Below are 26941 nucleotides of genomic sequence, written 5' to 3' on the forward strand. Positions count from 1 at the left end.
AGAATAAAACAATCATATATTCCTTCTATTGATGCCAAAAGAAATCTAACCTAAAGAGTGGATATTCATAAGATAAAGGGAGTGGATCTATTCGAAGTAATCAAAATACATTGGGAATACTTCAAATTGTACCTTTAGTACAACTACTCACATTCTATGAAAGAAATTTTATGGGCTGGACGTTAACAGGTATTAAATTCAACAAACCTGTGAGCAAGAGTGGGCATGAAGCCTTCTGAGAGAGGAGAAGCAAAGTGAATGAAATTTCTCACTGCTTATTTTCTTCAAATGCACAATCTACACAAAATAAGATGTACATTTCAGCTCCATAAATAGATGAAATTATCTGAGCATTTACATAAAATAAATGGTGAATAGAAGAAATTAAACAGACTTCTCAGCTTTTCTTAAGGCCAATCTTATTCTAAAATATCCAGAAAACTTGAGAAGATACAAGATTGTTTTGCTAAAGTTTCTCAGAGAATAAATTATATTTATTACAAATACTGTCTAAATATAGCACAAAATCTTATGTATACATTTTAATACACAAAACTCAACTTTATTTCCATGTAACAGAAAATAAAATATGAAGGTAAAAATAAGAAATAAATTTCATTTAGGATAGCACCAAAAAGAAAAAAATACTTAGGTGTAAATATAACCAAAGAAGCATAGATTTGTACACTAAAAATTACAAAACATTTCTAGAATAAAATAAAGACATCAGTAAATGGAAAGAAATATAATTTCATTTATCAAAAGGGTTAATATTGCTAAGATGGCAATACTGCACAAATAGATCTATAGATTCAATGTTACTCCATACATCATAATAGGAAATTTGATTTTTACAGTTCATCTGCAGCAAAAATACTTTCAATTAATATATGAGTGAAATAAAACTTAATATTTGGAATATAAAATATGTTTTGACTCAGTATCATTTTTAGGGCACCAATATCCCGTTTGTTCCAGGTGCTACAAATGGCACATTATTCATCTAACTGCTGACCTACTTTATATTCAAAGTAAATGCAAATAATCTATGTGACCAGTGTGTTACAGTCCAAGAAGGTCTTGAGGGAAATTCTGTTGATATCAGGTTCATTCACATAGCAGAGACTGTCTGTGTAGTGCTGTGAATTCCAGGAATCCTGCTAGGTCAATCTTAGAATCTTAATGAACTATCTAGAAGAAATCCTTTAGTTGCCTAAGAAAATTTAACTCTTTCTGGTAACATATGGCAACGCTCAAACCTCCTGTAGATGGAAAAATACCCAAACAACCTGAGATAATTATCAGTTGCATTTTTGGGGTCAGGAGAGGCTGAGCTAAATGCTAACACAATGCCAGAGGTGGAAGGGTAACACGATAGCTTTGAAATTTACCAATCGTCCCCCACCTTCCCATTTCGGTTAAACCCCAAAACTCCTAACATAAACAGTGAAATTCCAAACCTTGAAAGTTATGATAATGAACTTTGTGGATTGGAACTACTCCCTCAAGTAAGGGGATAGCTCACAAGGCAAGTTCGCTTCCTGAACAGAAAACATACACTCAATCTATCTGGATTTGCTTTGTATAATTCAACTATCTCTAAATACCTTTGCCCAACTCATTATTTTCTGAGTCTTTCCTTAATAATCTTGGTTCCCTTACAACAACATTTTTAGAAGCCACTAAAAGTCAAGTCTGGTCCTTTTCGAAAACCTTTCAAGAAACATCATCGTACATTTATTTGTTTCTATAATGTAAAAATTGATATCCAATAATACAGTTGTATCAATAAGAAGATAAATAACATGTTCTGTTATTTAAGTTACATTATTCGGTACATATATCTATATATACATATATGTGTATGTGTGCTTTTATAAGGTGCTGGTAATTGAACCCAGGGCCTCACACATGCTAGAGAAATGCTCTAGCATTGAGCTACATTTCCAGCCCAGACATTGCACAGATATTTTGATAATAACAATATCATGTCTGATGCCATTAACAGAGCTTGGAGTGATTCCAGGCATGGCAATGGATTGCTACCAGTTCTTAACCTCATCTGAAGGTTGCTTTTGAAGCTTTCCTTTCAAAGCTGAACAAATGGTGGGTAGTTCAGGAAAATGCCCAACACCACAGAGTTAGAAAGATTGGTGCACTTTCTGAAGTACAGCCTGTAGTAACTTTCCCCCTCTAAAACATTAGAACACAATGTGACTGGTTTCCCCAGTGCATCAGATTTATGTCCAAATCCATGTTCTCACTTGCAAGATAATCTGCTCAGGGAATTACAAGCTTTTTCCAGAGTGCTGCCATTTATCCATTTATTTTTTGGAACTTTCTCTTTTGGAATTATATTCAGTGTTCACAACAGTTAAAACATAAATAGCAGTAAACTTCTGTTCTTTAAAGATGTGTTTATTGAATATCAGCGAAAATAATTAAGAGCCAAGATATATAAATAAAATGGGTGATTAGGCTTGGGGATATTATTGGGGTCAAAAATGAGCTTTAACTAAAAGCACAAGATTAATTTTCTCCTGTGGCTCAAAGATGCTGAAGGAGACCCAAAAATATTTAAGTAGGGGTAACTGTTCTTACCATGTGACCACTCCAAAGGACAAAATTCATTTTGAAGAATAACATCTGCTTCAAAATGAGTTTCTGTGTTTGATGATCGATTTGTACACTAATACCCCAGCCTAGTTCCCAAAATTCTGGTGGCTAAATGACGAATGGATAACGATCCTTCTAAAGTTCCACATGCCATCAATGAGGATGAGACCACAGTAAGCAGCATGTCCACACATCATGCATATATGGTTTCAATCAACTGTGGATCAAAATATTCTTGAAAAGAAGATAGAAATTTTCTTGTATTTAATATGTACAGACTTTTTCTTACAAGTATTCCATAAAAATATAGTTTAGCAACTGATAAAATGGCAGTAATACTGCATTAGGTCTTACAAAGAAAATTAAAGTATACACAGGATGTTTATAAGCTCTATGCAAATACTAAGCCTTTTTACACAAGGAACTTGTGCATCCTTGGATTTTGGTATCCTCAAGAAGTCCTGGAACTAGTCCACAATAGATACTGAGGGTTGACTATTTGTTTTAGTCTGATTATTTCCCATTTTTCTCTAACACCAATGGTCTTTACAGGTCCAAGGAAAGTTCATTCAAGCCCCTTTCTACATCTCTTTCAAATTATACTTTGGAACATCCAGAAAATCTAGTGGAGCAAGGCAAAAAATAACAAATACATTTCCCAAAATAGAAAAAATGAGACAACTGACAAGATCAAACTTAAGAAATAAATTATAAAATCATAGTTGAATTTACAACTTCATCTTTTGAAGAACACCTAGAATATTATTCTGAACACTAAAGAGAAATGGAGGGGTAAATATAATCAAAGTCTATTACATGCAAATATGAAAGCCTCATGGTCAAACACCTTACTAAATACAATTCAATACATATTGATAAAATTATATACTTAATAAAACCATCACCACAAAAATCTCTCAAAAACAAAATCATTTTTTAGATACTAAATGAAATTCCACTATTATATTTAATTTTAAACAGGAGGAAAAAAAGTGAGGCAATAAAAAATGGCCAAAGGTATTTCAACTACATAAAATAAACTTTGAGGAATTTTGAAGAGTTAAAGCTCTTTTAAATAATACCTCTCTCAAGTAGTATAAAGACATTAGTTGCTAATGTTTCTGGTAGAAATCCACTTAGAGATACTAACGTGTCTTAAAAAAATTCGTTTGTATTCTTATATAGTCAAACAATATGCATAAAGACCCAGAGAGTGAGTTCCCTGGTTTTCTCCTTCCCTAAAAGGCAAATGAAGCAAAAGACTATCTGAGTAAATAAAGGGCTGAGTCTTTAGAGGAGAGAAGCATGAAAGGAAAGTAGAAAGAGTCTGAGACTGCAGTGTAGCTCTAAGGCAGTTTATGCCACCAAATGTTTGTATTGGACAAGATGAAAGATCTTCAGTCAATAATCTATGTATCTATTTTAAGTTAGTCAAGTAAAGAAAATCTAACTAAACCTCAAATAAACAGAAAGAAATAAGTAACAAAGGAAAGAATATAATTAAAATGAAAATATCATGGAGAAAATAAGTGGAACCAAAATCTCTTCCCTTACAAAGATCAACAACATTGCTAAACCTTAAGCCAGCTAATATATACAAACAGAGAAATCGAGAAAAGGAGGAGAAAAAGGGAGAGGAAGAGAAAGGCAGAAAATGAGAAGAAAGGGGAGAAGAGGAGAGAGAAAGTGGAAGAGTTACCTACATCAGGAAGAAAAGAAGACACATCACTACAGACCCCACAAACTTGAAAGAATAAGACAAAATTATGAAAAGTAGGGCTAGTAATTTTGATCAAATGACTGAAATGTACATATTCCTTGACAGACATGAATTACCAAATTTCATTAAAGAAAAACCAATCTGCATATTTACACATTAGATGGAATTCATAGTTAAAAGATGCCTCCCCAAATGAAATACCTGTAAGTTCGGCAGATGAAGGCTGCCAAACATTACAAAAGTAAATAATTGCAACTCCAGGCAAGCCCTTCTGAAAATACAGGATAAATAAATAATTTTCAACATATGTTGGAGATTGGAATTATCCGATACCAAAATCAGATGAAGAGAATCTCAAAAAAAAAAAAAAAAAAAACAGTTGCTGGGCACTGGTGGTTCATGTTTGTAATCCTAGCCACTCAGGAGGCAAAGATCAGAAAGACAGCAGTTCGAAGCCAGCCCAGGCAAATAGTTTGTGAGACGCTCTCTCAAAGAAACTCATCGGAAAAAAGGGATGGAGAATGGCTCAGGGAGTAGGCCCTGAGTTCAAGCCTCAGTACCACAAAAAAAAAAAAAAAAGTATCTCAAAAAAGAATGACACACCAATATCACTCATGAACACGGATATTCAAAGCCTCAACAAAATGAGAAAGTTAATTCCAGCAATAGATAAAAAGTATAATACATCATGAAAAGGCAGTTTTCACCATGAATAGAAAGCATGCAAAAACTGCTTAATCCAATTCAAAATAGTGTGAAAGAAAAACAAAAAAACATGGTCAGCTCAGTTCATGACCAAAAGTTGATAAAAAAAATCACCTGACAAAGCACATCTATTCATAATAAAATCTCTCAGCAAACTAGAATTGGAAGGAACTTTTTCAATCTGATGTCTACAGAAACACTTACAACTAACAATACACTTAATATGAAGACCTACTTTTCCCCTAAGATTGACAGCAAGTCAAGGATGCATGCTGCTACCACTCTATTCAATATTAAAGTACATAATGCAATACTACAAAGCAAAGACACACACTAAATCCACCTTTATTTATAGATAAAATGATCATATACATAGAAAAATACCTAAAACCTGGCCAAAACAATTACTAGATCATTACTAGTGAGTAGTAAGGACACAGGATAAAAGTGAGTTAACACAATCAGTTGTATTTCTTTATAATAGCAATGATCATTTGTAAGTTAAATTTGAATGTGTCATCCGAAGAACAACAGGTGAAAGATAGAAAGAAATGAGCATATAAAAGATAGCTTCCTAACACTCAGACATATGGAAAAATTGTATGGTATGTCTATACTGCAGCTTTAAGAAACTATAGCATTTCCTCTTCTATTTATTTATTTATTTTTGTTGTTGTTGTTGTACTAAGGATTGAACTCAGGGCCTCATGCTTGCTAAGCAGGTATTCTACTACTTGGCTACTTGGCCACTCTGCCAGTTCTAGCTTTCCCTTCTTAAAATGACAAACTACTTGAACACCATTTGAAGTGAAAGAAATAAGATTCCCAATCATAGACATAGTCACAATATGTTATAGGAAAGGCTGTAAAAATAAGAGGATTCTGAAATCATTTAAAAATTATTACATTACAGTCCTACTTCTACCGAATGAAATGTACACATGTATTACAGGAAGAATGTCGATGGACAATCAAGAGTCCACACACTCCCTACTAACCCAACTTGCCTGTCACAGCTTTGATTTCATACTAACACAGCAGCAACGAACATTAATGAGGAATTTGCTGACTCTCCGAATTTAATGGGAGGTTGTGGATACAAGATGGATGGCTACATACCCTTTAGAAAAATCTACAGAAAGATTTAGCAGGTGCCTTTTTTCTTATTAATAAATTACTCTTCTGCCATTTCTAACATCCAACTGCTTTCCACTAAATTTAATCTGCTTCAGTGACGTAGTAACTAATTATTCGGTTTTTTTAATAAATCAGTGAAAACCAAGAAAGTAAAAGTGTTTAAAAGAGAAGGGAATTTACCCTCCAGAAGGTATCAGGATAGGAAGACTCAAAAGTCTTTCCATGGGAAGTTGGCCTAAGATTGAGAATCAAGGCCTAACTGGGATACAGTTGCTGGAAATGAGGCTCATTGCTCAAGGAAGTATAGCAGAATAAGCAGACCTCTGCATTTCAGAAATAGCCTGCTGTTGAGTGAAACTGAGATGGTGGTACTGAACTGACTACAGTCATTTTTCACAGTCATATGGTTTACAAAAGCAATTGTGACAAATGTAAATGATACAGAGATACCTAAAGTCAAGTTTATGCTTTCTCCCTCCCACGTCTAATATCTCCCCCAGAATATAAGCAATATTAACAATTTGGTGTATATCTTCTGTTTAATATTAACTTTGCCTATAAATTATGTTTATACAGACTGTTTAATTACATATACTAAGATAACACTGCCATTTGGTGTTTTCACTTAATAACAGATGAGGAGCAGTCTTCCAATTTAATACAGACAGACCTACTTTACCAGAAACGACAGATTTCTAAGCTGTGCAGCTAACACACCTTACCCCATTGTTCTCCTTTTGATGGTCACCTGAGGCATCTCCAGATGTTTCCCATTATAAAGAATGTTGTGAAAAACTTCCTTGTGTTGATGTATGTGTGCATATATTTATATATTTTTAAAACCTTGAATTTGTGTTTTTGGGTGAATTTATATATGAATGAAAATAATGGATCAATGAATATTCATATTTAAATTATAAAAATATTGCTTGTTCACAGCCTGTACATTCCCACCAACACAGTATAAGAATAATTATTTCCGTATATTCTCACAAGCCCAAAAGTCTAACCCTATTTTTAATTTGAACAATTTTGATAGTTAAAATTTTTGTTTTATTGTCTCCCTAAATATCTTTTCCTTGCATTTTTTTCCTTCAATGGAGTGCCTGTTTACACTGTTTGAATATTTTTCTTCTTTAATTGTTTTGAACCTTTGTTATTTGGATAATAATTACATCCTTCCAGTCTATCATTTGTCATTTGACCTTTCATGGGTGACTTAGTCAGAACTCTAGTTTACAAACACAGTTTGCTCTTATGAGTTTAAGCAGAAGAGAACTGTATGAAGGGATATTAGATGTATCACAAAAGCACCAAGGTGAAACAAACAGTTAATCTCTGAGGACACAAGGCCAGGGAAAATAGTCCATAATAAGCTGTTATGTTACTCTATGTGACAGTCTGTCCCTTCCTGCCACCCCCAATGCCATTGCCATTGCTGATCCCTGTAGCTGAATGCTTCTCAGAACAATGGATTCCATGAAGTACCTCCTTACTAAGAGTTTAGAAGGGATGCATCTTAATTGTGAGGCTCAAGCCACAAAGCCAGCTGCAAGGGAGTTTAAGAAAGTGGAATTCTGGTTTCAACCTTAGAAAGGCAGAACTTATAATGTGAAGAATTTCCTAAACATATGAATGGGTTCAAAATATGCTAGCCAGCCAGCAAGCACTTAAAATGTCCAGTATTTGAAGATTTTGTCTTGCTTGCATTTTTAAATTTCATGAAATCAAGAATGCCATTTTCTTCATATTTATATGACGTGGATAAAAAAAAATGACCTCATGATATGATGATGATGATTCAATATTCTCTAGTAGCTTCTTCCAGGACTGCTAAAGTCTTCACTAGCACACAGATTTTTTATTCATCCTCAATTTGTTGCATAATGAAGTAGGAATAAAATTTTAATATCTTCAAATAGTCTTTTAATTATATGTTAAATGATCTCCATTTTATTCTACAGTACTATTTTTTTTGTTTGATTTGATGTTAGATTTTAAAATCTAACAGGGTACACTACCTTGCTATTGCTGTTTCAACATTTTCTCAGCAATTTTCATGTTTATTCTTCCATAAGTATCTTATAATCACTTTATATATTCCAAAAGATAAAAACTGATAAATTCTGATATGAACACCATTATATTTATATTTATATGTCAGTTTTAGACAGAACAACATTTGACAACATTAAGCCTTCCTATTCAGAAATGTGGTGTAGCCATCCATTTACTTTTCCATTTTATGTCCACCAATATAATTGCATAGCTCTCTTCATATAGTCTTTCTCCTTAAACTCATTCCCAGATATTTCATGGGTATTTTCCCCACTTGACTATGACTAGGATCTTTCTCATTTCCATTTTTATAATGTCAATTTAGCCTATTTTTCTAACTGCATTATTATACATAATCTACATTGTCTGTTATTATAGAACTAATTCCTACAGAGTTCCATATTGATAATTTAATCATTTTATATAAAATGAGTTTGACAGGACACATGAACATTTCCTAATTAAAACTGATTATCAGTTTGCTAAATGCATTAAGTTTTTCAAATTAAGTATCTATTAGATATCCATCTGATAGTTTCTAGTTCCCTTTAGGTTTACTGGAAACAACTACAAGTATGTACACACATCCTCACCATCTATAAACACTATTGTGCAACTACCATGTCATAAATTACTATAATTCACATGGATCTATGCATTCACACCTCTCAAAGTTTAATTCTAACTGGATCTAAACTATTGAGTCTTTAACAAGCATTGTGAAATTATCTCTTTCTCTATGGGGAACCCGTAATTCCTGTTTCTATTACAAACTAAAAGCTAAAACTTTCAATTGATCACAAACTCCCCAATAAGCACACAAACAAAGAGATACCAAACACACTTGCATACAAAAGTAACTGATCCTATGCACAAGATGATCAAGACTAGATGTCAGGGCACCAACAGTTAGACTTCTGGTGAGACAAAGTGCTTTGTCAAAAGAAGAGCTCCTCGGATTACTATTGGCTGCAGAAATGAGTCAAATGAAACTTTGTGAAATGCTAGGTTTTTTAAGTTCTTTACCTTCCCAGTGTGCAAGTTCTGTAGTGAGTGGGTTAGTGTAATGAACACTTAGACTGCTCTCAGCTTTCACGTTCCAAGAATCTAAGTTTCAAAAGGGGGACTCTGTTGCTTAAGACCATGGGAAATGGATGAGATGTCTGAACTCATGAAAACAGAACTATTTTAGGCACATTGAAACCATAATTTCAGGCAAACAGATTGACCATAGTTTGTTTATAAAGACATTCTACTACAGTCTGGATCTTGTCTGATTATACCACCATAATATGAAGTGCTGATTAATTTAGCCAAATGTTGTATTTCTAAATCAATTCTCATCACAGAAAGAAGTATAACCTTTTCTTATTTCCACTTCAACTGGCTGACAAAGGATGTTCAAATGTGTTAGGCTAAAACATGTGCTGAGACTGGAAACCATCTTAATATGGCTACACCAGGAATTTTATGTGAAGCCAGGTTCTCTACTCATGCCATAGCAAATTAGCCATTTTACAATACATGGCTATATCCACTTTGGCCATAGTCGTCCTGACAGATTTTCTAGTATACATACAGAATGCAAAGGTCAAAGTGAACATACAAAATTGTCAAATTGTAGTTTATATTCTAGGGATTTATAATCACAAAACCCACATGTATATACCTAAATAAAGTAAGGCTGGTGGTAGAATCCTATTGCACAATTTTTTTTTAATCTAAAATGAAACTTTAGTCCCACTCATCCAAAATTTATCCAATATACACAGAGAAAACCACCAAAAATGTTGGACAATACCTCTTAGCTCAGTGTTTCAAGGGCCTAACCAGGCGCCTGTTTTCCTAATCAGGAAGTTTCTCTGCCTCAGAGATTAAAGCTTTGGGGAATAGTTAGAGGTTCTGATCCTCTAAATAACCTTGAGTCCTTCAGAAACTAAATTCAAGACAAAAATGAGCCATAAGAAATAAACATCAAGCCTATTAAAACACAGAGATCCCTTCCAAATATGCATCAGACATTTAAACTGTAAGAAAGATAGTCTATGGCTGGCAGTAAGTTGCTTAAAAGAAAAAAAAAAGAGGGGGTGCGTTGTCTTGTTTTGTTTTTTATGAAATTTGTTTTTTATGAAATTAAGAGGTAGACCATTCTCTTATAGTCTATTCCTTATACAAGAGGACTTCCCAGGTTTCTTTCTCAATGCTGAAAATGAGCTAATTAAAGACCCTACCATTTGCACATCAAGGTAAGTATCTGTGATCTGCCAATTTCATGTGACCTGATTTGGAGAACCACTGAGGAGTATGCCAAGGAGTTGTGCTCCCTGGCCCTGAAGTACAAGTAAACAAACCCTTCTCTGAGAACTAATTGGCTCTACTGTCTGTGGAGTTTAAACCACTTTAAGTCTAACTAGCTCACTGCTTGGTTTATTGACTCAAGTGAAGTTAAATGAACATCTGCACGATCGTAAACCTCATTTCCATGTGTTGACAGGATCATTGCTGTTAAAAGATGTTTATTAGTTCTCAAAGTTTGAGTCAAAGTCATTAACATTTTCAATAAATGGGCAAGTTGCTGTAAATAAATAACACACTGAGAAAAGGTAAAATTAGTTGATTATCCAAAGTTAGAAAAAGAGAAGGTGCCTGCCACTTCTGGTAGCTTCTGTGCAGAGCTGGAAATGACAAGGTTGCTACAGATAAATGCAGTAAGACAAACAGGCATTTTCTATTAATTTTTTTCTATTAAAGTCACCATTTTTAAGGACCTGAAACTGGGTTAACATTTCATCATCCTCTTTTTACTGATCAGAGGCTTTCACATATGTCTTTGAATTTTAAGTCTTCGCCTTATAAGCTTAAGTAGTCTTAACAACACATTGTGCCTCATGGCTGAAAGACAAATACAGTGGATACATTTTGATAATCTTTACATTATAAATGTAATACTATCAGAGAAATCAGGCCCTAAATAAATCTCTGACAAAGGAAACTGAATACATGTTGTGAACAACTCCACATAAACTATTAAATCAAATCTTAAAATGTTTCTTTCCTGATGCTATAAAGCCTGAGTGCACATCATCTGAAATCCAACATGGACAGGTTTGAACACCTGTGTGACATCACAATTGAAAATTCCATGCCTGACCTCATGTGACAGGTCACAGCAGAATACAGGCACAGTAAAAATACTGCATAAAATTATCTTAAGGCTATTTGTATAAGGTGTACATGAAATATTAAAAAATCGTATTTTGACTTGAGTCTTCAAATGTATCCCCAAAATATATCATCATGTATATATACTAATAACCTGAAATCTGCAAAAATACAAAATCCAAAACACTTTCAGGCCCAAGTTTTTGGGTAAGGGATACTCAGTGTATAATAAATATTTCCAAATGTACAAGTTTCCAAATGCAGAACTAACTTTGTTTATAAAATTGTGCTAAAGTATTAGCCTGTAGTTTTGAGTAAAATCCTTTATACTTAGGGAAGAATGATAGAAAAGGACAGAAAACAGGAGCCCTAAGGAAGTAAACTGATGAGTCTTTGGAGTGTGGCCATTTTTCATGATGAGAACACTTCTGATCAGAGTAGCAAGATCCCTGATCTTGAAAGACAAGAGTTGCTTAGAGAAACATTCCTACATTTAGACCATGAAGAAAAAACCTGCCACCTCAAGCAAAAGATTCACCACTTTTTACTCAGCTATATGGTGTCCAAATAATATAGAAGCTACTTCTGCCTTAATCAAAGAAATTAGAGAAAATCAGAAGTGAGTGAAAGGAACAGAGACTGAAATGTGAGGAACAAACACATATCAGACAACTAGAAGCTTGGGCATTGAGGTAGACAAAGCAAGATATCAAAAAAGAAAAGAGAAGAAATATTTGCTGATAATCAGATGTAAAAAGATCTGTGCCAACAGTTTATGTTTCACGTTGATTTGAAAGAAAAAAGTACTGCACACAGATGAAGAAAAAAGGAAGGCAAACATAAGGAAAAAAAAAAACCAGGAAAACAAAGCAGACAAAAAATCCATTCCCAATAAATTTTAAAGCAAAAAGTCAGATCTGTGTCTGGCCTAAACTATCATACTACAAAGAAAATTTAAATTGTATATAGATGTTATTTTTCCCTTACTTAAAAGTTATACATTAATCTATAAAATTCCAGCATAAATTAGCAAAATGGTACATTATTGCAACATGTGTTTTAATTCTAACAACAGCCATGAGCATAGGCTGGAACTAGTCAGCATGAATGGGCCAAGGTCAGGAAAACCTCTAGAGATGATAGGGACAAGTTTGAGCATAAGGCAGTATAAGCAGTAAGACTAGTCTGGCTTCAACAAATGAGGTAGTGTCAAGGCAGGTATGCCATTATTGCTGGTGAAGGCAAGCCATAGCAGTTTAATAACAGGTAACCATAGAGGAGAGGCAGCACACCAGGAGAGAATTCAGAATCAGGCAGTATTTAAAAGTGGGAACCGGTAGACTGGTAAGAGCAAAATGTGTAAGACTGGATTGGATCATGAATCTAGTGGTCAGCCTGAAGCAAGTCTTATAGTTACCAGGTAACAGGCAAAATGCTGAGACAGGGCTCAGGCATGGGGAGTATTGTTCCCAGAAATGCTAAAATTATGATACCAGGTAGAAAGGGAATCATAACTTCATTAGGAGAACACATAGTACTCTTTGTAGTTAAATTTTTTTCTTTTTCTTCTTTCTTTTGCTTTATTAAGCATCTTTCATATACTTGAGTATATCTTACATATAGTAAAATGCATATATATATATATATATATATATACCCTAGAAACTTTTATCCCCAGCAAGTAAATAAACATGAACAATCATGTGCCAGAAATTTCTACATAACCCTTTGTAATCTATCTCTCCTCCTCTCAACTGTCCATGTCTGCACACAACCAATGATCTGCTTTTGGTTAATGAGATTGGCCTTTATCATAGAGTGTGTATCCTTTTGTTGGATTGTTTCTCTCACCAAGATTATGTTGAGATCCAACATGGTAGCATATACATAAATAGTTCGTTCTTGTTTACTGTACATAGTATGCCATGTTATGGTTATTTCAAATATCATTTATTCATTGAATTATTGATGAACATTTGGGTTGTTTCCAGAAAAATCTGGAGATTCCTTAAATTCAATCACAAATGCCAATATATGCAGGGGGAAGGAAAAATAAAGTTAATCTGTTAGCAACTATGAACCAAAACCAACAAAAGACTGTTCCACATTCCTGAATATGTGTAGGTTTGTTTGCTTATATGTTTATTTTTATTGAGACAATATCTGTATGTATTTATGAAGTATAGTACAACAATTCATTTATACAATAAAACCTTGCATTAAAATCCCCAAGCACCACCACCTCTGGTTTACAAATAAACTTTCCAGACTACTAACCCCAATCATACAGAAGAAAAAGTATTTCTCCTTAAGGACTGTCCTCCTATACCCAAACTTTCCCCACTTCACTTCCCATTATACCTGCCCTCCCATCTATAGCCAATGTAAGCTCAGTGGAAATACTTTATGCTTTCCTCTGAAAGCATAAATTTCACTTTAAAAATGCACTTGGCTCTTAGGTCCAGCAGATACATTTCCAAGTGCTATCTATTGTTGCTGCTGATAGTTGCAGAAAGTGTCCCAATTTATCACTGTAATGGCTAAATAAACTTTTTTATTTCAGAGAGCACTTCATTTGATTTAATACCATTATAAATAAAGTAGCTACATATATTTCTGTTCAAGCCTTTGTATAGACATATGCTTTCATTTATCTCGGATAAATAGCTAGGTATGGAATGACTGGATTGTATGGTAGGTGAATTCTTAACTTTCTAGGAAAGAGTTGAATATTTTTTTCAAAGTAGGTATAGCATTGTACATGCAGTAAGATTTCAAGTTTCTCTACATCCTCATTTATAGTTCATATATTCAGTCTTTTAAATCTTTAATTTTAGCCCATTCTAGTAGGCCCGTAGTGATGTCCCATCAAGGCTTTAATTGACTGTTAGCTATTGATTATTCCCCTAATAATGCTGGGCGTTTCTTCATGTTTTATTTCTATTCTGCATGTCCTATTTATATATCTTCATTGGTGAAGTATATAATAGAATGTTTTGCTTCTTTTAATTGGGTTGTTAGTCTTCTTATTAAGTTATAAGAATTCTTTACATATTCTAGATTCAAGTACTTGTCAGATCAAAATTTTGCAAATATTTTCTTCTAGCCCATGGAAATCCCTCAAGCAAAATATTTTAAACTTAGGGAAGTCAATTCTTTCATCATTTGAGGTTTTGTGTCTTATTTAACAAATCTTGGCATACTCAAAATCCTCAAGACTTTGTCTCATGTTCTCTGCTGGAAGTTTTGTTTTGTTTGCTTTATTCTTGTTGCTTTTAGTCTCAGCTCTGACATGTTGGCCTATGATCCATTTTGAGTTATTGTTTGTGAGATAGGGCTGGTTTCATATGGCTATCCAGAACCAGATAAAAATAAGGGTTACTTATTAAAGATGCCCACAGAACTTTGCTGGAGGTCCTAAATCTTCCCAGCCAAAGTCAGGATTGACACTAGAACCACTGAAAAGCTATGCAGTAGGGAGGACTGAACAGTCCTAACCACAAGGTGGAAGCGCAGACAGAGAAGATTCCAGGGGACTATAAATGTGAGGCCCATAAATGTTTGACTAACACTCTTAGGCATGGGTTGAAATGGCATTGGAATAATCAGGTCAGCATCTTTTTTCCCTACTCTCCTGCCTAAATGACACATGAGCAGTCAACTGTGGTTATACCCTTGCAAGATTAATGTTTTAAAAAGCCAAGCCATGAGAACACCTTTGGATTGTCTACACAGTGCCAGAAACAAATCTACTTGCCTAAGCATACAAATAAGGTGGTTGAGACAGTTTTAACTAGCTAGCTCAGAATTATCCTGCCAACATATGATGCCTTCTTCTGTTCCTTTCTACTCTCAGGACTTCATAACAATGTGGTGGTCATGGGCCATGAATGTTCCTCAGCCATTCTATTATTCCCTAGGTTGACACAAACTTTTATAACTAAAGACTTGTCCATATCAAAAATTCAAACCAATAATATACTAGCTGAGCAACCAATAAGAAAGCCTTGTTAGATTTACAATGTTAAAATATACATTTACTGTGTTAAAAAAGAAAATTATATTAGGAAAGGAAATGAATATATGGCCATTTTCCTAAAAGCATAAGAACGGATCTGGCTCCAAAAATAAAGCTGAAATTGACTTGGCTGGGACTTTGATGAGCACAGTCTGAGACAATAAAACAGTTATAGAGTCTGAGTTCAAGTGGTCATTTCTCCATAGTTTCCGGGCAAGATCTTTTCAACTGGAGAACAATGTTTGACAGAAGTCTTCAACAGGGCATAAGGCTAGAGAAAGGGAAGCATGGAAAATTAATGTGGCTAACAGAGCCCAAATGGAAAAATGAGCTTCACACAAATACATGGGGAAATTGGTAACAGAGACTTTATCTTGCAGCAAATGAGCCCCTTCGATTGGTCATGTTAGAGCCGTCCTGATGTCTGATCCACTTGGCTCTGTGAAAACTGGACAGTTAAACTGGGCTTTAGATCAGGCAGGATACAAAAATGATCACCACAGGAATGTTCCAGAAATATTAAAATGTAGAAATGGCCATGTTACTAGAGGAGGAAATCCTTCAAGGTAAGCCTAAAGCCAGAGTCTAGCATCCCTTCAGATGTGACTGCTTATTGATCTCTTCTATTTCCTGCAGTTCTCAAGGTTCTATACACATCTTTTCACCTATTCTTAAAAATACGGATTTCAGGGGCAAGTATAAGTCTTCATTTCCAATTCATATTAAAAACAAAAAAGAGGAACAAAGTTAAACGAGGCACAACATAAAATCCTATAGATTAATAAATTCTCTACCCCCTCTTCAATTCTCAGATGACTTCAGTATTAGTGGAAACACCTTGCAATGTAAGGCAAACTAAATTCAGTAGCAGGTAGTAGTGGGAAAAAGAAGATGTGCAATCAAAACAGTCTATTCACTTCAAGTTCATGTTTCTTTTACTAAAGCTTTCATTAAAAATGCATGTTGGTAACTAGTGTATAAGGCATTTCTCTGGAGCCCTCCACTACCTATTTAGCATCTACTCTAACTTGTAGGCTTTAGAGAAGAAAGGATAAATCACAGACATTCTGCTTTTGAACTCTGGTGCAGATAGCATTTGCATGAGCTTGGGCAAAGTATTTCCCACCTCACTTCTTAAGTTTCTTCATCTGTAAATGGAGATACCAGTACTTAGGTTATTGTAAATATGAAGAAATACTGCCTTCATATGCCTTTCAATGAGGTGCCAAAATATACAAATAGGTGTTAATGTCCCTTTATTCACTCTTTCCCTGTCAGTGGTTCAAAATAAAGTATATTTTAAAATGTTCTTTCTGAGACTCTTATTGTTGCCTACTATATAATACTAAAAGGAATAAGTACAAAAGGATAAACTATATTAATTCATTACATCCACCCACAGATTCTTCCTCAGCTCTCCTTTTTTAGCATTAATGTTTTGTAACCATTAAGCCTCTTTGCTTCCTGGAGTTTAGGCTTTGCTGTTCCTATCATTTGGATTTTGGAGGTGTCTTATACTATATAAGACAGCTAGAAAAGTTGATAGTGTCCTCCAATAGTTAAGAAAGATCAAGAAAAAAAATAGATAATATATGGAATAAGAACACTGGAGTTGGTATCTGCAGTTTGGGTTTAATTCCATAGTAAGACAACTAATTGGGAGGGGGTCTTACTTCTCACATTGAAAATGTGGATTATGCTTTTCCTAACTAAGCCAGAAGAAATAATGAGGATCAAATGCAATTATTCATTTAGTTTATTTGTGACAAATGCTAAATAAATTTAATGACTGACACTATTCTTATAGATAAATATAAGGTCAGTATATACATTGGATTTATTGTATACATACTGTAGCCTTGTAATCATTCTAAAGTCAGATAAGTTAAATTTAATGTAAAAATTCCACAGACTCTGAGCTTGCCAAAAATGGCATCAGAGCATTTTAACTGGTGCTACTTAACACCTGAAGGCCAAACTGAATTTCTGCCTTTCCTGTGATTTGTGATTTGGACCAGCAGACATAGTGAGCACACATTATCTCTACCCAGTTCAGTTCTGTGAGCTCTCAGTAAATTCTAAAATCAGCCGTGTCAATCCAGATTTCTGTATTTTGTGGTGAATTGCTTATTCATATACTCCCCAGGCAATTGTCAGCTGACTTCTCGATAACACAATCTGTCTCTTAAGACTCATTGTCCATAGTGTCTCCACCTGTGGGAGTAACAATCTTCCATACTATCACATGGTAACACACCAGTAACATTAAAATAGATAATTTTAGGAGATTACAAAACAACAAAATAAGCTAAATCAACAATGTGGTGTTTAAACATTTCCAGCAATCGCAAGGCCATGAAACATCTGAAAACAATTTGAGGGTTCAGATCAGCCAAGAAGAATGTCTAATTTCCATGAACGCAGTAGTATCTACTGAGCCCTTGCCATAGCCATACAGGCAGCAATCGAGACATTCTATAAGCCTGGTTCCAGCGACACTTGGTGAAAATTGTTTCCTGGCCTTCTTTCAAGTTCTTCATTTTGGAGCCATCTTGTCTGAGTTCAATTTTTAAATCAGCCACTAAGCAGAAATATAACCTTAGGGAAGAGCCTTACCTACTTTGCCTTGGTTTCTTCATCTATGAAATGGAATAATAACAGAGCTACCTCATTAGGGCATTCTGGGGATTATATTAGCAGAAACTAGAATAATTCTAGATTCAAATTATTTATTATATATTAGTTATTTTAGTATTGTATCAAATGGTATGTAAGTGCTCAAAAATTTTTTATATGTTCTTTACACTGTGCCAAACTGATACCTTCAGGTTTCATGAGATATAAGGCATATTCTATTATCCTCACCTTATAAATGAAGAAACTGAGTGTTAGACAGGTTGCATTAATTATGCTGGTAGATGAATCATGATTTCTAACATAGCCTCTTTCTCCCATGGCTACCCACTCCCATGAAACCTCCAAGAGTTTCTTACATCCACGAATGAAGTGATTGCCTGTCTATGATTGTTAGAACAGAGAATATGCTCTGAATAAGCCAAAATTCTATGTTTGAAAGGAAGGCTAAGCAATTACATTGTCATTTTTAAGTGAACAATGCAGCCAACTCATTTTATTATTGGACAGAACTTTCAATCTCTAAAGCTTCATATACAATTCAACCAAGAAAGTCTATTGCAAATAGGAGAAAGGGTTATAAAGATACTTTTTAAAAACAGTCTAAGAAAACATGAAATACCTTTTATATCATGGAGGTCCATACCAAAGAAGGCATCAACTGATATAAGGGTACAGTTATGAATAGTTGGTCTGGTTTAATGAAAAAGAAACAATAAAAAAAGAAAATGACTTTCCAAAAGCAAATGCCTATTCAAGAAAAGGTACTCAGATTGTGGTGAAAACTACCGGACTTTTGTGTCAAGCCACCCACTAACACTGCTGATTATTAGGGTGGGTCAACTAGAAAGAACAGCCAAATATAAAGTCTCAGGAGTACTTTTTTTGTCCTCTGAGGCACAAAAATGTATTCTCCTAAAGCAAAAGTAAAACTGAGGGCATCTTGAGACTAAACGCCTGGTTCCTCAAGTGAACGAAGGATCAGTACTCATTCTCTTGTTCCTTTTTCTCCCTTCTACCCTCATCTCTCTCTCCCCCTCTCTCTCTCTTCATGTTCCCCTCTTTTAATGTGGCAGGAGGGAAGAATTCATTACCAATTTAACATTGGTGCTGTATCATTTTCTCTGTAAGGGCTACTCTTAACTCCTTGTTCCTATCATTAGTATACACAGCAAACTATCAGTGAGGACATACTTGAAAAGGGAAATTTTGTGAACTGACAAGTCCTTATCCCTTTTAATAAATGAAAGAGAAATTTGTCTAAGCAATGTTAACTTAGAAATCATTTATCTTAGCTTTACAATGGAAAACCACATTGAATTATGCATACAGAAAAGCACTCATTTGGATGCGATTCTTCTGTGTATTTGTTAGGCATTGACGTGGCTCCTGATTAAATTTGAGGAGTCACCACTAAATCCAAGAGAAAGATTATGCATTCAAATGATCACAGCCTTTAATAGAGAAATAACTTTCTTAGCTGCTGCCTGTGGCTCATGCCTGTGATCCTAGCTGTTTAGGAAGTTGAGATCCAAAGGATCACAGTTCTAACACATCCTAAGCAGAGACAATGCAAGACCCCTTCTCAACCAATAGCTGGATGGCTTGGTAGTGTGCACCTGTCATCCCAAGCTATGCAGAAGGCTGAAATCAGGAGGATAGTGGCTCCAAGTCAGCCTGGGGGAAAAAAGAGTTTGCTTAACTCCATTTCAATGGAAAAAAGTTGGGTATGGTGGCCAGTGCAGTCTAGGCAGACCTAGACCAAAAGGGAGAGGCTATCTTCAAAATAACTAGAGCAAAAAGGGACATGGCTCAAGTGATAGAGCACCTACCCAGTAAATGCAAAGCCAGAGTTCAAACCCCAGTACTTCAGAAAAAGAGAGAGAGGGAGGCCTTCTTTCAAGAGTCCCGGCACTGTATATCAACTGAACATATACATCTTCTCATCTTCACCACCATTAGCCTTGCAAAGTTTTCAACAAATTTTCTGAACTTAGCCTTCAATTCTTGCTCAATAGAGGGACGAAAAAAGGTTGTTTAAAATTCCATACTTACTATTTCAAAGAAGTAAAGTACATCAACCACCCATCTATCCAACCCTGGTCACAGTGCAAGAGCTAAGACAAAATGAGGGCAAGAAAGGTTTCCTCATGTCAGTCTATTCAAGATGAGTTGTCTTTCTATGTACCTTTTTTCCACTCTATTAAAAGGAAGCATTGTGTTAAGATTCTGAAAAACAAAACTAATTAAGGCACAGGAGACAAAGTAATTCCTGGCTACATTTTGTTAGCTTGCAAAAATCCAAAATTCAGGCTAGGGATGTAGCTCAGTGGCAGAGAGTTTTCCTAGCATGGGTTCAATCCCTAGCATCTCCAAAAGAAAGAAAAAAATTCCAAAATCATGAAAATCTGTAACTTAGACTTAACCAGTTCTTTTCTTCTAAAATTGCATAAAGGAGAGGAAGAGGTTGGCTAGACCTATATTTCAAATCAGCTGAAAGAGAAGCAGCTTTGTGATGAAGCATGAGGATTGGAATCCTTGCTGCTAAAGAGTTTATTTAGATTTATACAACGTGAGCTGTCTGTGTATGGCTCATAAAAAATTATTATGTGAAAAATGTGGCTGATCACAACATTATTCATTGCAAACCCTCTGAAACAAATAACTGTTAAACACATAATAGGGTCCATGTATTGAGTGTGAAAAGCAAATGAAACCTGTTAAACAAATTATCATTTAGATGAATAAAATGCTACTTTGGTTCACAAGAAGTAAGGCAGAAATTAGTCCAAGACTTGCACTTAATTTATGAGAAATGTAACTGTACTTTTTCTTAAATAAAATCACAGAATCAGTTAAACAGGTGGGCTAGTTTCCCTGGGATAAAAGAATTTTAGGAAAATGGGACACACAGCTCATCTGGGTCTGTCTTCTTGTAATAGTACAAAAGGTTAACCTGATTTGCTCCATGGTATTCAACTGGGCTAGAGCAAGTCAAATATCCTTTCATTCAGAACCACGCAAAGGGCTCAGCTAGTTCTCCTACTATGTGGATATTTGGGCTTAGGTATAATGAAAAGGTTTCACAGACTACAAATTTTTACTTTCCAAAGAGTCCAAATTCTTAGCTATGCCAACTACTCTAAGCTCCTCTGTGTCAGAACTCCAGTTCTAGGCAGGGTTTCCTTTTTTTTTATTTCCTTTATTCATATGTGCATACAATGATTGGGTCATTACTCCCTCCTTCCCCCCCCCCCCGTCCCTTCTCTTTCCCCTCACCCCCTCCCTCTTGCCACTACCCCTTCGCTTCCAAGCAGGGTTTTTTATTCTAAATTTAAGTTCGAGTTGAACAGGTGCATGAGACCTGAAATCTGTGAATGTTGGAGGCTCAGTGCCTAAACTGGCTATATGTTGAGCTTGTAGGTTACATATCCTGGCCACTTCCAAAATGGATATGAGTAATTTTCTTTCATTTTTAAAAAATTTGTAATAAAGGGAAATATTGGAAATGTACCTAAGAAGTCACCTTCCTGATAATTTTTCTATACAAAAGGCATAAAAGCAAAGGGAAGAGTACAAGGAGATCAGTGGGGATGGGACCATGGCTTAAGTGGTAAATAATTTGCCTAGAGACCCAAAGCCCAATCTCTAGTATAGCAAAAATCAATCAACCAACCAATAAATCAATCAATCACAAAGTTAGAGATGGAATTAGATTAGAATGTCCCTACTATTTCTTCTAAGCTATAATTACAGTTTTTAATTGTTAAGCTATTGAAAGCATGTGTCAGAAAGCATGCTCTTTGAAGTGTCATTGAATCTCCAAACATGATGAAAGTAACATTTACTAAGATTGGGTTCACTAGAGAAATAGAAGCAACATTTGTAACAGTAAAGTTACATATTTATAACATTTCTGATAAGGAAACTGAAATTCCCAAGGTCTGCAATCAATGATCCAGGGGAAATCCAGGACAGCTAATGTTTTAGTTCAAGCCCAATGGCAGAGAAACAATGTCCAAGTTTGAAGAAAAACAGGTAGACAGAAATAATTCCTTCTTTTTAGCCTTTCATTCTATTCAGTCTTTTAGCAGATTGGATGAGCCCCCTCCCATACACAAATATACATTAGGAGGGCAATCTATTTACCTCAGGGCAATCTATTTACCTCAGTCTACCAGAGTTAAATTTTAATTTCAGCCATAAACACATTCACTGACATTCTATGGCCCAGTGAAGTTGACACATAAAATTAGCCTTCACAACTGAAAAGGCAATGATGAGAGATATCAACAAGGAGAGATACTTGTTTCTCGCCATTTCCTCATGTTTCAATGAATAGGAATTTCCATTAAACTGAGACTGCTGCTTGTCTCTAATGCCTCCAGAAAAGAGGAGAAATCAATTAGTTTCAGAGTCTAGAACAAGGAAACAAATGTGTAGGACACCATCATATTTGGACACTCTACCTTGAATGTACCTGACTATACAGTGAGCATACATCACCTTCAGCTCTCAGTCACAGGGAAAGATTTTTGGGGGGACTAGAACAATTCCAGGAGTCCCTATAGCTCTAAAATGGGATGCATTAGCCATGAGCTAACAGAAACAAGTTATGGATTTCTAGAAGCAAAAAAATAGTCACAGAGCATGGAGATTTTGCTGGGAGCTTGCCTTGAGTGCCTTAACTCTGGGTTTATTAGTAGGCTTAGGCCATGGAGGCCTCAGCAAATCCCAGTTGGAGGAGTCTTAGCAATCTTACCTGCAATTGTTCCCACTCTGCAATTTGTTCTTAAACTACACAGGATCCACTTGCCATGGATAGTGGACTTCTCCCCTAAGACTCTGCTATGTATTGAAAGATGTAGCGCAAAAAAGTAGGTGCAAAATCCTAACCCCCACTACCTCAGAATATCAACTCATTTGGAGACATAATTGCTAAAGAGGGCATTACAATAATTGAAATAAGGCCATTCTGCAGTACAATGGGCCCCTAATTAAATATGACCCCCATCCACATGAGAGGAGGGAGAAAGCCATGCAATGAGCGATGCAGAAACTGTAGTGATGCATCTATGTATCAAGAGACACCAAGGACTGCCAGTAAACATCAGAAGCTGAGAGAGGCAAGAAGCATTCTTCCCTATTGGTTTTCAAAGGGAACATGAACCTCCTGTCACCCTGATTCTGACTTCTAGACAATACATTTCAGTTTGTGGCACTTTATTATGGCAGCCCAAGAAAACTTACATGAACTAATTTGATATCAGTCTTTTTTTTTTTGTATTTTATTTTATTTTTTATTTTTATTCTTTTTTATTGTTTTATTATTTGATATCAGTCTTATCCCTCTAGACAAACACATATGCAAAAGTCTCTTGGAATATCGTGAAATGCAATCCAAGGAAAAATAAGCCTTTTTCTGGATATCCTAGAACTGCCCCTACCTCACCAAGGGCCAAGGTGCTTCTGTAGCCAGCAGCTGGGTGGAGGCAAAACACAGGACAGAGTCCACCAGAAGTAACAAAAACAACAGAACTTGCCCACCTGAAACACACTGTGTTCCCTCCACCCCCAGCTTCTACACCTACTGCATGCTGTCCTAGTCCATTCAATAGGTTTGAATCCATCAATCAAGAATAAAGCTCAGAAAGCATTTCCCATGTGCTAATCCTCGACATAACATGAGAGATAGCCTTCTATCCCCATTTGATAGAATTAGAGACTGAGGTTTGCAAATACTCAATAAATTACAGAGTCTGATTCTAAGGCCAGGGTTCTCTGAGCCTGAATCCTCAGATCAGTCCTAAAGGTATTTCTGAACCTGAAGAATCAGATGGATTTTGAAATTTGGGAACTTACAAGTAATTTACAATGCTAGAGATGAACAAAAACATGAACCTTACTCAGGAATTATTCATCTAAGTATTTCACAGACATAAGAGCTTCCCAAAGATCACAATATAAAACAATACTCCTTTCTGAGCACATACCACTAAAGGTTCATTTTCTGATTTTTCCAGGGAAGACTAAAGAAGGCAGAGAATTCAAACTTTGGTATAAATATCTCTGATTGCATTTTAAGGTTGAGATTACTATTGAAGAGAATTCAGGAGGTCTGTTCTTTTTCTTAATTTACTTTCTATTATCACCAATTATAAAATCTGCTCTTTTTCTTAATCTATTTTCTATTATCACCAATTATAAAATATTACTTTCTGCAAACATTGTTTGTATATATACTCTTAGTGGCCTAAAAGCTCCTACTGATCACCCAATTTGTTTCTGGAAACCACAAATAGATTGATGTAGGCTGAGGGCTTAGAAGGATCTCATGTACAAATTTGCATGCTGTGCTGAGCAAGGATTTTGTGACAGGTCATGGTTGCCCTTGGAATAAAAGTTGAAGTCAGCTCAGCATGAAAAATACATTGTCCCCTTGTGTCACCAATAACCACATGCACTCAACATGGAATTACATGCTCAATCAAAAACAACACTTTTCAAACTTTAATGTGCATATGAGTCACCTGGAGAGGTTGTTTAAGTTTAGATTCTGATGTGGGAGGTGTGTGGTCAAGTCTGAGATTGTGCTTCTCTAGCAGGCTCTCAGAATGTGATGCTGCTGGTCCTGGATCTCACTTTGAGAAGCTCAGGAATAGATTACCAACAAACATAAACTCCCTGGTACTTTCACACTTCTAAACAATCCCTCAAATGTGAGAATGGCCCTGTCTTCCAGTCCCCAGTGGGTGACTGCTCCTCACATGCAAAGTCTCTCTGTGAAGCTTCTGCAAGATTCCCCCTTTTCCAGGCATGACTGCTTCTTCTTCTAGGTCTAGCATGACTTCAATTATCACATTAAATTGAATTTACTTTTTTGCCTTTGCCACTATTTGTACTCCTGAGGGCAAGGTTGGAATCCAGTACATCCCCTTATCCTTGAAGCTGTCTGACCTACAGTAGGTGTTAACAGAGTTTGACTGGATAAATGAATCAGATGCAGGCTATAGTGTCAGAAGTTTGTACTTTCCTAATTTTTCAAGACCGGATCATTGGTTTATCTCCTGTTTTTTCAGCCCTTCGCATTAGTATTGGTCCAGCCTTGTTACCTAGTACCTGCTTTAAAGACTATTTTTAAGCATGTCATCACATTTTGTGGGCTGCAATTTTAAAGCATAGAGCTCTACTATGAGGAATGGAATCAGAAAATGATACCTTAGCTGGGGGCACTTGTAGCTGCAGTATCCTGAACAAATTACTCTCTTTGCCTCAGTCCCTCATTTCTAAAATGGATAAAATAGTAGTGGTTCTGAGATTGTATGAGTAGAAGTAAGGCCCTTAGAACTATGCTTGGAACAAGGGAGCACTGTGGAATGTTCCTGCTGCTATCACTGTGCCTTGTAGGACTTACTGACATGTTCCTTGCTAGTGAAAGAATTGCAAACGATTGCCTACACTGCTCTGCTTCTTGTCTTATGCTTCCCTGACATGCTTCCTACTTTACCCAGTTGTCCCTCTTCAAACAGTACACATTTTTACAATGTTCTGAATTTTTACTCTTGTTTGCTTAGCTCATTTGTGCTATTCCTCCTATGATGCCATCCCTAAAACTGAATGGCAATGCTTTTTCCTTGATTCTGTGCCTGCCCTTCCCTCTTTTTATAGGAACTCTAAAATCTGAGCTCGTAAGAGAGTCATTTGCACTGGCGCCAATCTCTGTCCACTGGAAATTGTCTCAATTATATGATCAGAATTTCATGTCCATGTTCCTGTTTTATAACCCTTCCTATCATTACTCTTTCTAACTTCTCAATATTAAACTCCCCACAAAGAAAGTCAGACCTTGTCAGATGGTCTTTATCAGCAGAATGAGAATGAAGGAATCTGAGAAGCTGACTGCCCGTCACACTTACATCTTTTCTCTCAGCCAAGACATAGGCTGTGTCATTCATGCATTAAGTACGCGCAAAATAAAATTTTAAAAACCTTTCTCTTCCTTCCTTTTTTCTCAAAGTGAAATTATAGTATTCATAATTTCAAACATATGGGTTTCTGATTAAGTGTGTGACATATCATTTTAAATTGTATTCCCCTAATTCTTTCTATCAGATAGGCTACTTGTGAAAACTCCAAGTATACTTGATTCTTGCCAAGTTCAAAGACATCAAGACTGAAAACTGCAAAGCAGAGGCTCCTATATGATTTATGCAGGAAAAATCAACACAGAACTGCACTCAATCAGCAGCTACATAGTCAAAGAAAATGATTTAGTATGTCTTCAAATGAGAGGAGAATGAGTGCACAATGACATTCTGAGTTTAAAAGAACACATTCACATTACACATACTAATTTTTAAATGATTCCCAGCTTGAATCTATTTTTCTAATAGACCAACCACAAGTGGGTCTATGTCATTTTGCACTGTTGATATAGAGAACAGTAAATTCTAAAAGGAAAGAGCTGGAGAGGACAGATAAATACTGATACAGTTTATGAAAGAGAAGCACATTAAGGATGCAAATAGACTACTGAGAACAACTACAATAACCAGGTCCTCATCAGTCACATATTAAATCAGCAAAAAGCAAATTAGCTAGTCCTGTAGGTGAATCTAAAAACCTCAGCACACACAGTTGTCAGTGTTCTTTATCCACAAACAGAGCCTGGGGTAGCCAAGAGAGAAGAGAAAAAGATGTCATCTATGATAACAGACTCTTCTAGAAAGAAGTCTCAATCTGTACGTTGAAAGAGATCAGTATTTGCTAAAATTTTCAACTATACAAATACTTTGTAAAATGCAAGAAAAAATGAAGAGAAAAATAAAAGTTAGAAAAAGGATATAAAAATTAAAAGCCCATTGCTCCCCCATTTTGCTGTTGCAGCAACA

The 26941-nt window shown here is 35.6% G+C and overlaps 1 protein-coding gene and 1 long non-coding RNA gene across 2 annotated transcripts in view; both read right to left on the minus strand.

The window, feature by feature from the left end:
- Positions 1–21272, minus strand: part of LOC141424230 (uncharacterized) — a 40565-nt gene extending 19293 nt beyond the window's left edge. Inside the window, exon 1 of the long non-coding RNA XR_012449218.1 lies at positions 208–21272. This is a non-coding gene — a long non-coding RNA (uncharacterized lncRNA). The remainder of the gene's footprint in view (positions 1–207) is intronic.
- Positions 1–26941, minus strand: part of Fbxl7 (F-box and leucine rich repeat protein 7) — a 379344-nt gene that overhangs the window by 233537 nt on the left and 118866 nt on the right. The gene's annotated exons all lie outside the window — the stretch shown is intronic.

Source organism: Castor canadensis, chromosome 6 (assembly GCF_047511655.1).
Source record: "Castor canadensis chromosome 6, mCasCan1.hap1v2, whole genome shotgun sequence".
Taxonomy (NCBI): Eukaryota; Metazoa; Chordata; class Mammalia; order Rodentia; family Castoridae; genus Castor; species Castor canadensis.